General features: G+C 43.4%; 1 protein-coding gene across 4 annotated transcripts in view; it reads left to right on the plus strand.

The window, feature by feature from the left end:
- The first annotated feature begins 7046 nt into the window (after positions 1-7046).
- Positions 7047-17044, plus strand: part of MAPK4 (mitogen-activated protein kinase 4) — a 188792-nt gene continuing 178794 nt past the window's right edge. For 3 of the 4 annotated variants that reach the window (XM_047765076.1, XM_047765067.1, XM_047765085.1), the window contains exon 1: positions 7048-7185. The gene's annotated coding sequence lies outside the window, so the exon portion shown is untranslated. Of the gene's footprint in view, positions 7186-17044 lie in introns of all 4 variants that reach the window. The other variant, XM_047765099.1, reaches the window with a different exon arrangement.

A 17044-nucleotide genomic window follows, 5' to 3' on the forward strand; every position in this document is an offset into this window, starting at 1 on the left:
ATGGCACGGGTGGGGCCATAAGAAAAAAAAAACTTCCTAAATATCCCTTGAGATTTTTTTCATTCACATAAATGACAACAACAACTATAAAACCAGTGAGGGCTCATTTGCAAATATAGTCATGTGTATCTCTTCCTGGCAATGGGAGATTGGGATCTGGCGAGTAAAGATCCAATTCCACACTTACAGTTTACTGAGGTGGGGAGAGGCTCCCTCCCCACCCCGAGTTTGTCAAGTCCACTTTCGTGTTCAGAAAATCTGGGATCATGATAATACCAATCTGGAGGTGAGTCAGAAAAGGAACAAAGATATCATGTTTTAAAAGCTAGACAACTCACAGTCTTCGTCCAGTGGCTTATAACTATCAGAATTTAAACGTATAAGCACTACTAATCATGTTGTGAGCACTCAATAATTGACTGACGCAGGCAAATATTAAGGCAATTGTCTTCTAGGCTCATGGATGCCAGCAACCTTACCATCTTTGCATAATGTCTGTTCAGGAACCTAGCACAGTTATGTATGCCCCATGAAGGCTTTTGGGATTGAAAAGATGAAGTTCATGGACCATGCTGGGGATGTCAGGCACCATTAGGTACCAACAAGGCACAAATGATGTGTTTTCTGCCCTTGTGGATATGAGCTATTCATCAAACCATGGGTCACTTTAAAAAAAATTAAATCCATGGGTCACTTTGATAAGCATAAGCCACTGTTGATGAGGAGGAGAAAAACTTTAGCACCATAATTAGGAGGGAAATTCCAAAATATTCTATTAAAAGTGGATTATTTGTATGACAGAAACAGGATATTTTAACAGGTCAGGAGATCAATAAAAACAACTTGGAGAGATGAAGGGAAGTGAGGCAGAAGAGTCAAATCTGAGTTCACATTTCTACACAGAGCAGAAGAAGGACGTAGAGTAGTGAACCTCCAACTTTCTATGAGCATGACCCATAACTGAGAAAACTATTTAATGGTGTGAACTATGGTGTGTGCTCACACATCATCATCCCTCCCACACACATATATTTGAAATTAAATGTCAAGTGATACTCTTATCACTTAGAGTGAACTGCGATGTTTTTTCTATTTCATTGTTTCAAAAATGCTGATGAGATCTGCTAAATTGATCTTTTGGCTCATAATTACCGGGTTATGCTCCATCGTTTGAAAACCACATGACTGGGTGAAGTAAGGACAGAGCAGGAAACATGCAGTTTGAATTTCAGTGAGGTCTTATCACAGGTTGAAAGAAGAGAATGCTGGGATGGTCCAAGCCCAGTCAAGAAACTTCTGGGAAACTAGAAGGCTGAGAGGTCAGCCCTGCCTGTGGGAATGAGGCCAGTGTCAAGATCTGCCTAAATCACTTGATACTTAATACCTGGGCTGACTTGACTTGAAGGCATTGCATGATTTCCAGCAAACCTTCAGGATAGGGAGCACTAAGACAGGGGATGTTGGTGGCCAGTAAAACTGAGTGATGCTAGTGACCAGGGGATCATGGAAAGTGCTGCCTTGCTGCATGGTTATAATCTTTGCACACCTTATGGATGAAGCAATTTGCAGAGAAGGGACCCAACTCTTCAGTTTTTAAAATGCCGGAAAGGGGAATGTCCGTCGTGGCTCAGTGGTTAACAAATCCGACCAGGAACCATGAGGTTGCAGGTTCAATCCCTGGCTTCGCTCAGTCGGTTAAGGATCCAGCATTGTTGTGAGCTGTGGTATAGGTCGCAGACACAGCTCAGATTTGGCATTGCTGTGGCTCTGGTGTAGGCAGCTGGCTACAGCTCCAATTAGACCCCTATCCTATCCTGGGAAGCTCCATATGCCTCGGGAGTGGCCCTAGAAAAGGCAAAAAGACAAAAAAAAAATGCCAGAAAGACTTCCCATGACACTTAGGATTAGGGCCAGCATTTTTGCTATGAGCCACACAGCCTTGATTTGTGCCCTGACCCTCTCTCTGACTGCTCTTTATTTCACTGACCCTGCCCTGCAGCATCTGACACTTTCAAATGCACACAGCTTTTCTTTGAACTTTCCTCACACTGTTCCCTCTACTCAAGCCACCTTTCTTCTGATCTGCATACAATCTAATTTTTGGTCCCCCATGAAGCCTTTCCTGACCTCCTCTTCCCCTGAAATAAGATCAAATCTGCCAGTTAGACCTTTCATACAAGAAAATTCAATTATTTGTAAGCATGTATTTAATATATAATCTCCTCATTAGACTGTGAGCTGCATGAAAGCAAGAACAGTGTCTGATTTTAAAAAGTTAAAACAATGAATTTAAATGTCTTACTAGAGAATTGCCCTTAATTTTCTTTAATCATTTAAAAACTATCTCTTGAATCTGTGCTTGTATTGCCTTTTTCATTGAAATATTATTGATTTTTTTCTTTTTTTCCCCCCAAATCTTCTGAAGAGGTTACATATTTTTATTGCTCTTCTCAAAGAAAGAGTTTTTGGTTTTAATTATTGTTTCTACTATTTCTAGCCACCACACCTAATTTTAGTAGTTTAAATTCTAGTAGTTTTACTTATTTTATTTTAAGAAAAAGACTAGAGTCCTAAGGTTTTTAGTCGTATAGCTACAGCATTTACAAATACTTTTTTGTGCCTTTCTTTTAAAGAGTTGTAACTGTTTCATTTTCATGTTTTATTGCTTTATCTTAGCCACTTAAACAATGTTAATAACAGTGATGATAGCAGACATTTCTGTCTTGTTCCTGAATTTGGTGGAAATGGTTTTAGTACTTTTCCATTTATTAATGCTGTTTGTTGTGTTGTTTTGGGTAGCTAGCATTTATTGTTCCCTGAGGGGCCAGTATGGTTGAATGAAAACCAGAGGTAGCCTGGCAGCCAAGTGAAAATAAAAAGTATTTCAAGAAGACAGGAGTGATTAACTATGTCAAATGCTGGATAGGTAAAATAAGATAAAGCCTGAGAATTGATCATTAGATTTCAAATCATGGAGGTCACTGGTGACTTGACAAGAGCAATTTCCATAAAATAGTGACTGGAATGGGTTAAAGAAAGAATGGAGGAAAACTGGAGACACTGAGCAGAGGTGAGTTTTATTTTGCTCAGATTTGTTATAAAGGAGAGAAAAAATTGGGGAGAGCCACTAAAGAGGATGAGAGTCAAAAGAGGTTTTGTTTTGTATTTTGTTTTTTAAGATTAAAGACATTACACCATATTGGAAAGCTGCTGTTTGTGATCTTGTAATGAGGAAAAACTAATGATAAAGGAGAGAAGGGAGCATTTATAGAGTGATGTCCTTGAATCAGTGAGAGAATGGGTCTTGTACGTAAGGAAGGTGACTTCAGATAGAGCAGGGTTAGTTTATTTACAATAAGAGGAGGGAAGGCAGAATATAACAAATGGGAACAGACATTGGTAAGTGGCTCAATGTAGTCACCTATTGCTTCTTATTCTCAGTGTATTTAAACATTTTCTAGGTGATTCTATGAACATGTGGGTTTGGAATCACTGGCCTAGTGTGAAAACCAAGCAACTCGGAGTTCCTGTCATGGTGCAGTGGTTAACGACTCCGACTAGAAACTGTGAGGTTTCGGGTTCAATCCCTGGCCTTGATCAGTGGGTTAAGGATCCGGCCTTGCCGGGAGCTGTGGTGTAGGTCGCAGACTTGGCTCGGATCCCGCATTGCTGTGGCTCTGGTGTAAGCCAGTGGCTACAGCTCCAGTTAGACCCCTAGCCTGGGAACCTCCATATGCCGCGGGAGTGGCCCTAGAAAAGGCAAAAAGACAAAAAGACAAAAAAAAAAAGCAAAAAAACAAAAACAAAAAACCCAAGCAACTCAAAGGGCCTTTTGCTTTCCTCCTCCAAGTCTATGCCTGAGGCTCATTTTTTTCTATTGTTGAGAAAAGATGTTTCCAGAGCAGCCTGAGGTGATGGTGAAGAGGGAGTTAGTTGTCTCTAATTTGATGAACAGCCTCAGGCCTGTCTCACCTTTCTAGCTGGACACATTGCACATGTGAGAAAAGAAATAGGGGATAGATGGATGGATAGATAGATAGGAAGGAAGGAAGAATGAAAGCAAGGAAGGAAATGGAGGGAGAAAGAAAGAATATAGATCAGATCTCTTCCAAAAGGAAGCACCCTAAGAGGAAGTAGGAGATCTAGCACCTCACAGGCTTATTGATATGCCCTTGCTAGTGGGAGTCCATGGTCTAGTTGATTCCTTGAACATGATCAATTCTTACCACCAGGAGAGAGGCCGCATGCAAAGGCATAGGCCCTGATGCCAAGCCTCCTGGGAGTGGAAGGAGTCAGGTGGGCATGAACTATTTAATAAATCTAAATTGCCTCCCCTCCTCCACCTAGGCCCAAATCAAAAACAGGTGTCACGAGAGATTAATTTGTCTAGTGCTGTTGTCACGGTCTGATTGGGCTACTGTAACAGAAATACCATAGACTGGGTGGTTTATGCAAACATTTATTTCTCACAGTTCTGGAGGCTGGCAAGCCCAAGATCAAGGTACTGGCAGATTTGGCATCTGGTGAGAGCCAACTTCCTGGTTCTTAGACCATTGTCTTCACCTATGCCCTTTTATAAAGGCATTAATCCTGTTCCTGAGGACTCTACCCTCATGTCCTAATCACCTCCCAAAGACCCCAAAATACCATCACATTGGAGATTAGGTTTCAACATATGATATTTGGGGAAATACATTCAGTTTTAGCAATGATATTTTTAAAAACTATATCTATACACCCTAAAAACATGGCACTTTGCTGCCCGATACATCGACTCCCTGCCCCTCTGTCCTCCAGGACCACTGCAGACATTGGCACCCTGGCTTAGCCACTCAGGCGCAAATTGTGGTACCCAGTCCTAGGCAGTGGAAAAATGCTGGTACATTTTTCCCCCTGAAAAAAAAAAAAAGTGCTAAGATGAACTGGTGACCTTCCCAATCCCTATGCTTTGTGTGGTTATTTTCTGCTGCTTTACCCCTATGCAGGTCAGCTGTTTAAGTGTCTTTCCTTGGGGTAAAAATAAGGAACAACCTGTTTCCTGAAAGCAGCAACCACAGGGGAGTGACACCATGTAATATATGTTATGGAGGGTGCCTAGTTCCTATTCACTGCACCCTCCACCCCCGCCTGAGCATTGTGTGGTAATGGGCTCCAATATTAAAATGCATATTTCACACCCTTGTCCCACGATTTGGAGGATGGCCATTCACTATGCATGAGCCATTCACTCATGCTCATCACACAGAGAAAATTACATTTTACCAGTTGCCAAATGGAAGAGATAAATTATCTTACATGGACAAGCACATTGCTCCCAGAACAGTTTCTCAGACCCAAGACGCTGATCTAAAACACCCAGTTGGGAGACTGAGCTTTCCTGGGGTCAAGCTGATTAGTCTTTTCTTCAGGCCCACCAGCTCCTCACCCTAGTGGGCTTACTGTGGTGGGACATTTGCCTTTCCAGCTTTTTTGGATATAAAATGAGCATTCTCGAGGCCTCTTACTCTTCCTTCCTAGAAAAGTTGTTATAAAAATGAATATATCAACACAGAACATTTCATATTTATGCATGCCCACTGAATTGGTAATACTTATTTGTAATGAACATTAAAGAAGGAAAATGTTAAAATGTTCTCTTTGCCGAAGATACATTGGAATGTCTTATCACCAATGTGTACACATCTGTTTGTTACATGCTCTCTCTTTATCCCTATGTATTCTTTAGGTTAATGAAGGTCCAGATTACTGTTGCCTCTAATTTAGCATCTAATCCTAAACCTATTACCTATATACATACAATTAATAGCAATTGTATCTACAGAGTAACTTCAGCTACCATTTACTGCCCTTCCTATGGACATCATTGTTTTAACCACTTAATGCATTTTCCAATGTGAGCCCACAACTTAAAATTTTTGTTTTTGCTCACGTTACAATCAGCACAGTTACATGGTTCATACATCAATTCTTTCAACAGTTATTGAGTACCTATTACACACCCAGAATTGTATGAGACCCTGGAGGAACTGGTGGGTGCGAAGCAGAAATAACCAGAATACATAGCAGATCCTAAGAAGTGTCAAAGTGAGGTTCTCGCTCTGAATGCTTTGGGATTTGCGAGAAGGGAGGGCTCGTGGGCAACTAAAGCCACTGGTGACCTCATTATACAATATTTAGGTTATATTTTTCTCTGCCTCGAAAAGCAGTTTCCCAACCATTCCACTGAGGTGCACGCTTTACGTGATGCCCCTAATCCGCGCGGACCATTTTGGATTAGCCGGAAGGCACCGCCTAAACTCTAATTATTACCAGTGTTATGGGTCTGGAGGCTTCTGCTTTTCTTTTCTCTGGCTCCGTACGTGTTGGTTCCCTTCTGTTAGTTTTATTTCTGCTGTGCAAATGAGCGCAGATTCACAGCCCAGCCGGTCAGCTCTGGACCGATGCACGTGCGCTCTGCGTCCCCTTGGCTGGCTCCCCCCACCCCCCCGCCCCCGCCACCCCTCCGGTCTCCCCCCTGACGGGTGCCAGCCAGCCACCCAGTCCCTGCCGGCTCTTTCTCCTTTCTCGCGCCTCCACCCCCGGCCACTGCAGCAGAGCGGGGCAGACTCAGCGGAGAGCCTCCCAGACCGAGCCTGAGTGGTTCCCTCCCCCGGGCAGGAGTGAGGACGAGCTTCAAAGATGATAGAGGACTCTGGGGAGCGTGCGTCCGGCTACCCCGAGATGCGGGCTCGACTCAGAAAATACTGGTGCCGGGCCCCCGAGGTGAGGTTGCCTCCGAGGGGGATGGTTCGAAGGCCAGTCTATACTGCGCGCGCTCCGCCCTGCAACAGTGTGGCCCAGCAGCCCTGGGGCTGCGGGAGGCGGAACCGGGCGCGCGGGGTAGGCAGCGGCCGGCGGCCCTGCGCTCCCCGCCGCGGGCCGCCGCAGCAGGTGGGGGCCCGGCGGGCTGGAGGCGGGGCCGGGCTCGGGGCGGAGCCGCGGCGGCGGCGAGCGCGGGGCGGCGGGGGCCGGGCTGAAGCCGTAGCCGAAGCCTGAGCGGGAGCCGCGAGCCGGGCAGTCCGGGCGCCTGCGGGAGCTCGCCGCGCGCTTGGGCTGGGACCCGCTGGGCCGAGCGCGCCGGCGCCGCGACCACAGACAAAGGCGCCGCTCGCTCCCGGTCCGCCGCGCTCTCGGGCTCTGCCTTGGGTAAGTGGCTCCCCCTTCGCTTTCTTTCTTCTTCAGGATGCCCGCTCCTCTTGGAGTTCAGCCGGCTCCGGAGAAGCCGGAGAGAAAGGAAGAAATGATACTTCCTCGCTCTCTCTGCAGCCCCCACCTCACCTTAAAAAAAAAAAAAAAAAAAACCCAAACGAACCCTCCAGCAAATTCCATACTAGCGAGTTTCTGAGCAGTGGGACGTCTCCCGCGGGATCGACGCGGTCACCCTCTGTGACCCATTGCTCCGCGGACTGTGCGCGCCGGTTTTGACCCTGGATCTTCGGTTTGGACGTGAAGCTTGCCTCTGGGTTCCCCCGGGCAGGAAGACGAGGTATGGGGGGGAGGCTTTAGGGACCGGTCGCAGCTAGGGTACTCCATCCCCAGGGACAGTTCGGCGCGTTTAGGGGCGCGGAAGGGTGGTTCACACTGCGAGTTCAGATTCGGATCTGGGTTGTGGGGTCTGACCTAGCCGCCTAGCATCCTCCCCTCCAGCCTCTTTCCTTTCCCGTTTAAGGGTTAATACAGCGCCCCCTACGCCCCACCCAGTCGAGGCGCCCACTTTGCCACTTCGAGGCCCCTGGGCGGGGGCTCGGGGCGCCCGGAAGAGAGGGGAGGGAAGGAGCTCCGCGGTTTTCCCGGTTTGGCAATCCTGAGCCCGAATCTGCAGGGGAGGGCGGGCGGGCGGCTTCGGGAGGAGAATAGGGTTTGACATCACAGCGCGGTCCCAGGCGGGCTCCTCCAGCCTCTTCCCCGGCAGCTCTCCATCGGAAAAGCAATCGGAAGCCTGGCTGGCAATTTTGCTTTTGTTCTGCCTGTAACTCTGGAATCCAGGTAGAAGCCCGGGTCGGCGAATGCCTGGGGAAGGGGACCCAGGCGGGAGTTCCAGGTGCAGCCCCAAAGTGACAATTGGAGGCGGCTGTTGTTTCCCACCCCTGGTGGGAAATGGATCCCAATCGCTAATCAATGCTCTGGGAGTCGGCGGTGGGTCGGCGGCGGGCGAAGAGCTTAGTGTCCGCCTCGGCCTCCCTCTGTCACGCGCCTCTCCCGCACTCTTGAAAGCGCTACCACGAGACGCGAATTTCCATTCATGGATCTGTGCCTGGGACTTGATTAATGTCACCTCTGCCCAGGTTCTCTAAGGAGCTAGTGTCTGCTTCTATTCAATTTAATAGTCATTTATAGAGGCCTACTATGTGCAAAGCAGCAGCCCTACGATTATCTTAATTTAAAAGCTATTTTAGGAGCACCTACTATGCCCCAAATAAATGCGTTACAAAATTTTCAGTTTAACAGATTTTTCTTGAATACTTAACTGTGTTCAAGGTACTTGTGCTTTGACCTTATTTCGATATTCACTGAGAACCTACCGTATGCAAAGTTTTTTTCTTTTTTTTTTTCTGAAGGGTTGCCCACGGTACCTTTGGGAGGAGTATGGAGGCAAGGGAGGAGGAATATGCCTGTGGATCCTTCAGTGCCTTTAGTAACCTGCATTTTAACCCTCTGGACTGCTTGTTGTGCAGTGTAGGAAGAGCTGGCCTTCTACACCACAACTTGAGGCTTTGTCAGAGGGTAGCAGGGCAGAATAATGAAAAGGCTACCCTGGATCTCTTTCTATTTCAGTTTCCTCACATTGAAAAGAAAAGGGGGGGGGGCAGTTCTTTTGTGCAAAACACAGTGCTAGTTATTGCAGGGAATCAAAGGTTAATGAGGAGTCTGTGGTGGGGACAGAAAGACAGAAGACAGTCAGTTAAACCAGTGGTCTGACAGTCCTACCTACTAAGAGATTAGATGACTCAATTACTCTGATGGTCTTGGGATCCTGAGAAACACCAGACTATCCAGATTGTCCTCTGGTCCTCTGCCTATTGGCCAATAGTTGTTTTATATATATACACACACGCATATATATACATGTATATGCTGTTATCAGGGAAATGTTGTCTAGTCAGTAGGCTTTGTCCTAAAGGACTTACTAGAGTTTTGAGATAAACACATAAAATAACTGTTTGGGCAGCATCTGTGAAAAGCCAGGAGCAAATTTCTTCTAGAATTTAATGTTGAAAACAAAATTCTGTCCTCACGCAATAGTGCTTTCATTTCAGTCAGATAGCGAGAACTTGCTCTAGGTCTAGTATGCTTATCTTTTTAACTTAGCTTCCAGTAATTCCTGGTAACTGCCTTATCCTAGCTTCTTGGTACAATGATCTTTTCCTTCCCAAAGTATTTCTGATTTCCCTTAAAATTGCTTTTAAGGGGGGGGAGGGAGTGGGATGGACTGGGAGTTTGGAGTTAGATACAAAATGTTACCTTTTGAATGGATAAGCAATGAGATCCTACAGGGAACTATATCCAGTCTCTTGGGACAGACCATGATGGAAAGGGAATGTGTGTTCTGTACAGCAGAAATTGACACAACATTGTAAATCAACTATACTTTAAAAAAGTTTTTAAAACTACAGGATATTTTGTTTTGTTTTGAACTGAAAGCCCCCCTCAGATCCTTTCTGGAAGTAGGCCCATTATGAAAGATATGTAGGATATATGATAAGTACTAGATGAATGACTTGGAGGCCTTGTATTTATAAGAAGAGTAAGGAAAAAAAAAAAAGACCCCAATCAGGAATGAATAGAGAAAATGTAAATTGGTCTTGCAAGATGGAATAGGATTTGGATAGGTTAAAAAGATGAACAAAGACGTCCCTCCCATGGTTCCCTGGTGGTTCAGCAGGTTAAGGACATGGTGTTGTCACTGCTATGGCTCTGGTTACTGCTGAAGTGAGGGTTCCATCCCTGGCCTGGGGATGTTTCCACATACTGCAGGTGCTGGAAAAAAAAAAAAAAAAAAAAAAAGACCTCCCTCCCAAAGTGGAGGAAAAGGGTGTAAGCAAATGTGTGAAGGAAAACAAACTATCTTTAGCATCTTTAGAGCTTTTTAGGAATTTGACAGCTCTTCACTAGAATAGTTTCCATTTCTTCAACAAAGAAGCACTTACCCGAGCCTTTTACTCTGTTCATAATGTTGCTAGGTGTTGAGGGGTGGGTGGAGGGGCTTCACCCAGCACAGTTTGGGATCCACTGTGATCCCCCAGCTGGTAAGGACCCTTATCTCCTGTTCCAGCTGCAAGGATAGCCCCACATCCCTGCCATTCTTTCAGACATTCCTAGAGTTTTTTCACCTGAGCTGAACTTGATTGTAATCTTCTTCAAGACCAAGAATGTGAGTTTTTTTTCCTCTGCCTTCTTCTGTCCCTGCAGGCTCAGACATAGTCTGTGGAGTAGGTGACATTTATTTCAGAGCCCTGGATTGCCTCCTCCTTCACCCTTTCCCTGCCTCCTCAGGGCCTGGCCTCTCTTCCTCCACTACTCGCTGCTGTCTGAGCCTCTCACATATAAAAACTCAGGAGATAAACAATCTGTCTTCAGTCACTTTTTCTTGGATATGAATGTAGGTTACAGTTCTCTCTTCCAGGGACCTTTACACTTTAAGACTCATTATGGAATGAAAGAGTTTGTCCACCATGAGAAGATTTCAAGCATAGACAGGTGGGTGCTGGAGGTAATCGGAGAGGTGAAGTGACTTTCCTGGTGCTCCCACCTTCTCATGTAGCCACTCTTGACAAAGGTTCTTGCAGCCCCATGGGTCAAAAGCCTGGACCTTCATTGTGTGGTGGTTGAGGTCAGATAGCAGCTCTGCACAAGCTCCCTGTCACCCTGGCTTTTGCCTTTTCTATTCTTAAAGGTTAGCCATTCCCCACATGAAATCTTTGCTTCCTTACCTACATGTGCCATTATTTTAAGGCTGGGATTCTCAACCTGGGCACACTTGATGTTGTGGGCTGGGTAATTCTTCATCATAGGGGACCATCCTGTGCATTGTAGAATGTTTAAGAGCAGCCCTGGCCTCCATCCACTTGATACCAGTAGCCCCCTCACTCCCCCTGCCGGAGTTGCGACCACCCAAAGTGGCCCCAGTTATTGCCAAATGTTCCATGGGGTGTAGAATCACCCTTGATTGTGGACAGCTGTGCTAAGAAGTATTGGTTATTCTGCAGCATGCTGCAAGACCATCCCCACTTTTCTGGGTGAGGCTTGTATTTAATTGGGTCAAGACAGGTGATTTGGGGAAATTCCTATTGTGGCTCAGTGGTAATGAGTGCAACTAGTATCCATGAGAATGTGGGTTCAATCCCTGGCCCCACTCATTGGGTTAAGGATCCTGCATTGCTGTGAGCTGTGGTATAGGTTGCAGATGAGGCTTGGATCCCGAGTTGCTGTGGCTGTGGTGTAGGTTGGCAGCTGTGGTTCTGACTCGACTGCTAGCCTGGGAACCTCCATGTGCTGGAGGTGTAGCCCTAAAGACAGGTGACTTGATACATGTCTAACATGCATGTGGAACTTTCCGAATGAATAATTTCATAAATCAGAATAAACATCCTTTGTGAGATCATCACATTAAGTTAGTCTTTCAAGGCAAAATAGCACCAACAAGTAAACAAACAAAAAATCCAAACACCTCTCATATTCTTCCCCTAGCACGTGGCTGATTTATGTACCAGAAATACAGGTGGTAGAGCCACCGTTGGCAACCACTGTTGTCCACAGGGATATCGCAGACATTGGCTGGTGGGCAGCAGTGGAGGAGGGAAATGATAGGATCCAGTTCCCATGGGACAGGATGCTTATATAATCTGAAGAGTCTTCTTTAAGAAAAAGACAAAATAACCAGGTGAATGTGTTCCTAGGGCCCCTTCTGGCCTTGGAAGGGGCTCTAAGTTTTCAGTTTCATTAGCTGTAAGTGAAGCTGCCTCTAGGCAACATTTTGAGGAGTAACAGGACAGCTCTGGCTGCAGGAACAGGAAAGTAGAAATTTTCTTCCACCCATGACTAGCTAGAGCTATGGGAAGCTTCTCAAAGACTTAATTTTAGTAGAGAGCAGGGATCAAAAGAGAATTGTTAAATACTGGGTAGCTGGTACTTCTGCTAATATCTGCCCTCCAAAGGTAGAACTTTCATAGTGGCAGCATCAGCAGCATCTTTGTAGGATGGAAGAAGGGGAAAGGTTACTTCAGGTTTAACAGCAGGATCCTTGAGTTCTTCTAGTGGATAGAAGTAACATAATGGACCTTGTAAGTGAGGTTGGCCTAGTGCCCAAGTTATTGCTTCAGAACATGAATCAAACTCTTTTTCAGGTCACTATAATGATATTTGAAAAGTTTACAGTTTGATTAAACTTCTATTTTGCATATACCAACCCCAAACTGCCTGTATCCTACTCCCTCCCCCCTGGCAAACACAAGTCTGTTCTCCATGTCCGTGATCTATTTCTGTTTTGTAGATAGGATCATTTATGCCATATTTTAGACTCCACATATAAGTGATATCACATGGTATTTGTCTTTCTCTTTCTGACTTATTTAACATAGTATAAGGATTCAGACTGATACATTTAGAATGGGTAAGCAGTGGGGTCCTACTGTACAGCACAGGGAACTATGTCCAATCTCTTAGGTTAGAACATGATAGTATATAAAAAAAGAATATACGTATATGTATGACTGGGTCACTTTGCTGTACAGCAGAAATTGAAGGAATGTTGTAAATCAACTATGCTTTAATAAAACTAAGTACCTAACTAACTAACCTTCTATTTTGGAATACCCAAGCCTGGGATGAGAATTTTCCTTGCATTGAAACAGGCCAGATAGAAAAATACATTTTTGGAAGGCAAGGTGCACAAGTAATTCCACCATTTAAAAACTTAAAATAATAAAACAAAATCCCTCGCTTTCAGAGTTTTCATTCATTTACAATCTTTTTCCTTAATCTAAAGCGACCAATTTTCAAGGAGGACGAGAAGGTGCTACAATCAGTATCTAAATTTGTCTGGCTATGAGTAAAACTGATCTACCAGTATGTTATCGTCTAGATTTAACAAAAGACTCTCTACTTGCAGATTTGCTGTAGGAGGGTTTGTTTTTTGTTTTTTTGTTTTTGCTAATTAAATAGTAGTTTTTCATTTGTGTTTAAAGTGATTGGATTTGTATAAAACTTTTCAAGAGTCAAGATCAGTTTGACATTTGGGGGTCAAATCTACACATAACCATAGAGCTTAGGCTTGCAAGGGATCTTGGGGATTAGTGATCAGCTCTCATTGCCCCACTGGGAAAACTGAGGCCAGGAGAAGGTATGTGGTTTGCCAAGGTCACACAAAGTTCAATGCCAAGGCTGGGCTAGGAGTCAGGGGTTTGTCCTATTCCCTTTGACACTCAAATGCCATGGGGTGTCTTGCCAGGTCCCACGCTGATAGAGGAAGGGCCAGGAAGGAAAATAATTTGATAACTTATCTCATTTCCAGGTCATCTAATCCTGATAGAACTAATCGTTGATTTAGACTGATTATATCTATGTCAAAGGTGTGTGTGCAAACAGGTAGCTGGCGAGGGAGAACAGGAACAATTGGATTAGTGGAATGAGATTATTTTATAAAGTATCCTATATACAGCATCATGGCCCTCATTAACAATACTGTATTATATATATGAGAGTTTCTAAGGGATTAGGTCTTAAAAGTTCTCATCACAAGAAAAAAATGTACAACTGTGTGGGGATGACTAGACTTACTGTGGTGATCATTTCATGATATATATAAATATTGAATCATTGTGTTGTACACCTGAAACTAACATGTGCATTATATCTTAGTAAAAATTTTGAAAAAAACTTTTTTAAGCTTCCTTTAGTGTTCTTTTATATTGTCTCTACAGTAAATAATTGGAATGAAACATTCCTTGTTTGGGTATGTAATACATTTTCATTACAGAAAGTAGCAAGATGAATGAAAATAATCATTCTACCTGTGATTAATTGATCTGATCATATTGTGCTATGATTATTTTTTAGTGTTTTTTCCTCTGCCTTTTTTTTTTTTTTTTTTTTTTGGCCATGCAATGCATGTGGAGTTCCTGGGCCAGGTGTTGAATCTGTGCCACAGCTGTGACCCAAACCTCTGTAGTGACAATGCTGGATCCTTAATATGCTATGCCACAAGGGAACTCCATTTCTCTGCTCATTTTTGAACACAGTTGAGATCATACCATACATATACTTCCAATTTTTTTTCTTGCTTTTTATCAGTTAATATTATAAAAATTTCCATGTTATTATGAACTCTTTTGTAGCATAATATTTAATGACTACATAATTCAGTACTTTGGAAGCCCATTAACTTATTACAATATTGTTCCCAATTTCTGACCACTGTGTCATGTCAGTGAGCAACTTTGTGCCCATACTTTTCTACAATTTGGATTATTTTCTTAGTATACATTCCCAGATAGAGAAATTATTCAACCAAGGGTGGAATGCACCATATTAATAAATTGCTGGAACTGGAACTGATTTCACCATACCACTGATAACGCAGGGTCTTTTTTAAAAAAATTATTTATTTGATGAGGCGAAAATTCGTTTGCATTTTGGTTACCAACATGGCCTAACATTTCTCTGTGGGATAGTTACCTGTTTGTATTTTTGTTAATTCTTTGTTTTTCTGTTTGGGTTTAGAGTTTAAAAAAAATTGATCTGCATGTAGAAAATCAATTTTTTAACAGGAAAAATTATAAATCTCTGATTACTTGGAGTTCCATCCAACCCTGATGTACCACATTCCAACAGCTGTGTTTCAGACTGAACTCTTTGTCACAGTGATGGAGCTGCCTGTACAGTTCCTGAAGCAAGCTTGGGTGGACAGAGAGCTCCATCCCCTTGCTGTTGGCCAGCATGCCGTGAGCACTTACTGGGTGCTTCCCTACCACTACTTCTCAATCCTTACAACTGCTTGTGAAGTGGATACTGTTTTACTCTAATCATTTACATAGGAGGAGAGTGATGTACAGAAAGGTAAAATAACCGTAGTCACATATACCTTTAGAAGGATTCTGATCACCAGTTCCAGTGTGTGGAATTTTCCTCACACATCCAAGCAGTTCTCTGTGACACCAGTGGAGTGTCCTACAACTCAGTTCTGACACTTTCTACCTGAGGCAGCAGCAGATCCTTTGGCTTAAGGGCTCAGTCCCATAAGACTGCCCTCCAGTTCAGTCACAAGCCAGGTTGTCCCCTGTGCTTCTGACCAAGTGGCTATACATCAAAGTTTCCCCGACTCTCTCATTGGGTTCAGTTAATTTGCTAGAGTGGTCACAGACTCAGGAAAACCCATTTACTCACTAGATTCCTGGTCTATTACAAAGGATGTTAAAGGATACAAATTAGCAGCCAGGTGAAGAGATACCCAGGGCAAAGACCTGAACAAAGGATATTCTGTCTTGGAGTCTGGGGCCGAGCGCAGTGGCACCTAGAAGCGTTCTTGTTCCCCAACCTGGAAGTTCTCTGAACACCTTCTTTTGGAGTTTTATGGAGACTTCATTCCTAAGGTCTGGTTGATCAAATCACTACCTGTTGGTGATTGATTCGACCTCCAGCTCTTGGCCCCAACACAGTCCCAGGGTGGGACTGAAATTTCCGTCTCTCTTTCCTGGCTGGTTGCCAGGTTGGTTCCCTTGGCAACCAGCCCTCATCCCTAGGTACTTTCCAAAAGCCACCTTATTAATATAAACCCAGGTATGGTAGAATGGGGCTTTTGAGTAATAAGACACCTATTTCACCTTTTTTGGCTCTGAAACAATATCAGGAATGGAGGATAAGAGACCAAACATTATAGTAAAATATATTCCCATTGCACTTATTGCTCAAAAAATTCCTAGGGTTTTGGAAGCTGTGAACCAAGAACTGGATGTGGATAAAGACCATAGATATGAGAAATATACTTTGTTCATCTGAATGTCCAAATACGTATTTCTTATAAATCACAGTATTGTAATTTTTGACCACTGTCGTACTTTCTCTGGATCTGTGCTGAAGTGACCTGCCTCCCTTGTGTTGTTGGTCTTTGAGCAGGCTGCGCTTAGGAAAATTAGCACCTTCCTCTGCACTCCATTGCCTATTGCTAGGAGAACTTTGTGGTGTAAGGTAGTTTTGCTACCTTAAACTTCTTCTTTTATATCTCTCAGCCTCTCTTCTGTTTTTTCCATCCTTTTTATATCTCCTAGCTACAGCTGGTAGTTTTTCTGACCCATCTTCTAAATCACACCCTGTCTCTTCAGCTGTATCTAATCTGCAGTTAAATCCATCTGTTGCATTCTTAATTTCAGCTACTGAATTTCAGTTCTAAGATTTTTAGCTCTTTTTCAAATCTTTAATGTTACTTTATATAGTCCTGGTTCCTTGCTTTGAAAAATTTAAGCTTAATTTCTATTTCCATGAGCATAGTAAGTATAGTTGTATTACATTCTGTGTCTGGTAATTTTCTACCTGGAATGGGTCTGTTTCTTCTATTTGTTTTTTGTTCTGATTCTCATTTTAGTTCATATTTATGTTGTTGTGCACCTTGTTATCTGTGAATATATATGTTAGATATTTTTTGAAAAGAAATTATGTAAATACCATGTCTCATCAATTTTAAGAAGTACATCAAATTTTTTTTTTTTTTACGTTTTAACCTCTGGATAAGCAATGTGGTCCTACTGTACAGCACAAGGAACTATATCCAGTCTCTTAGAGGAAGAACATGATGGAAGATAGTATGAGAAAAAGAATATATGTATATATGTATATATGTATATGTATATATATGTGTGTATATATATATATATATATGAGACCAGGTCACTATGCTCTACAGCAGAAATTGACACAGTACTGTAAATCAACTATGTTATCATAAAAAAACTCTGAAATTCAAAAAGGCATGATGGAGACATACCTTTATAGTTGGTAGCATTTTCCCCTTTTC

Source organism: Phacochoerus africanus, chromosome 2 (assembly GCF_016906955.1).
Source record: "Phacochoerus africanus isolate WHEZ1 chromosome 2, ROS_Pafr_v1, whole genome shotgun sequence".
In the NCBI taxonomy this organism is placed as follows: domain Eukaryota; kingdom Metazoa; phylum Chordata; class Mammalia; order Artiodactyla; family Suidae; genus Phacochoerus; species Phacochoerus africanus.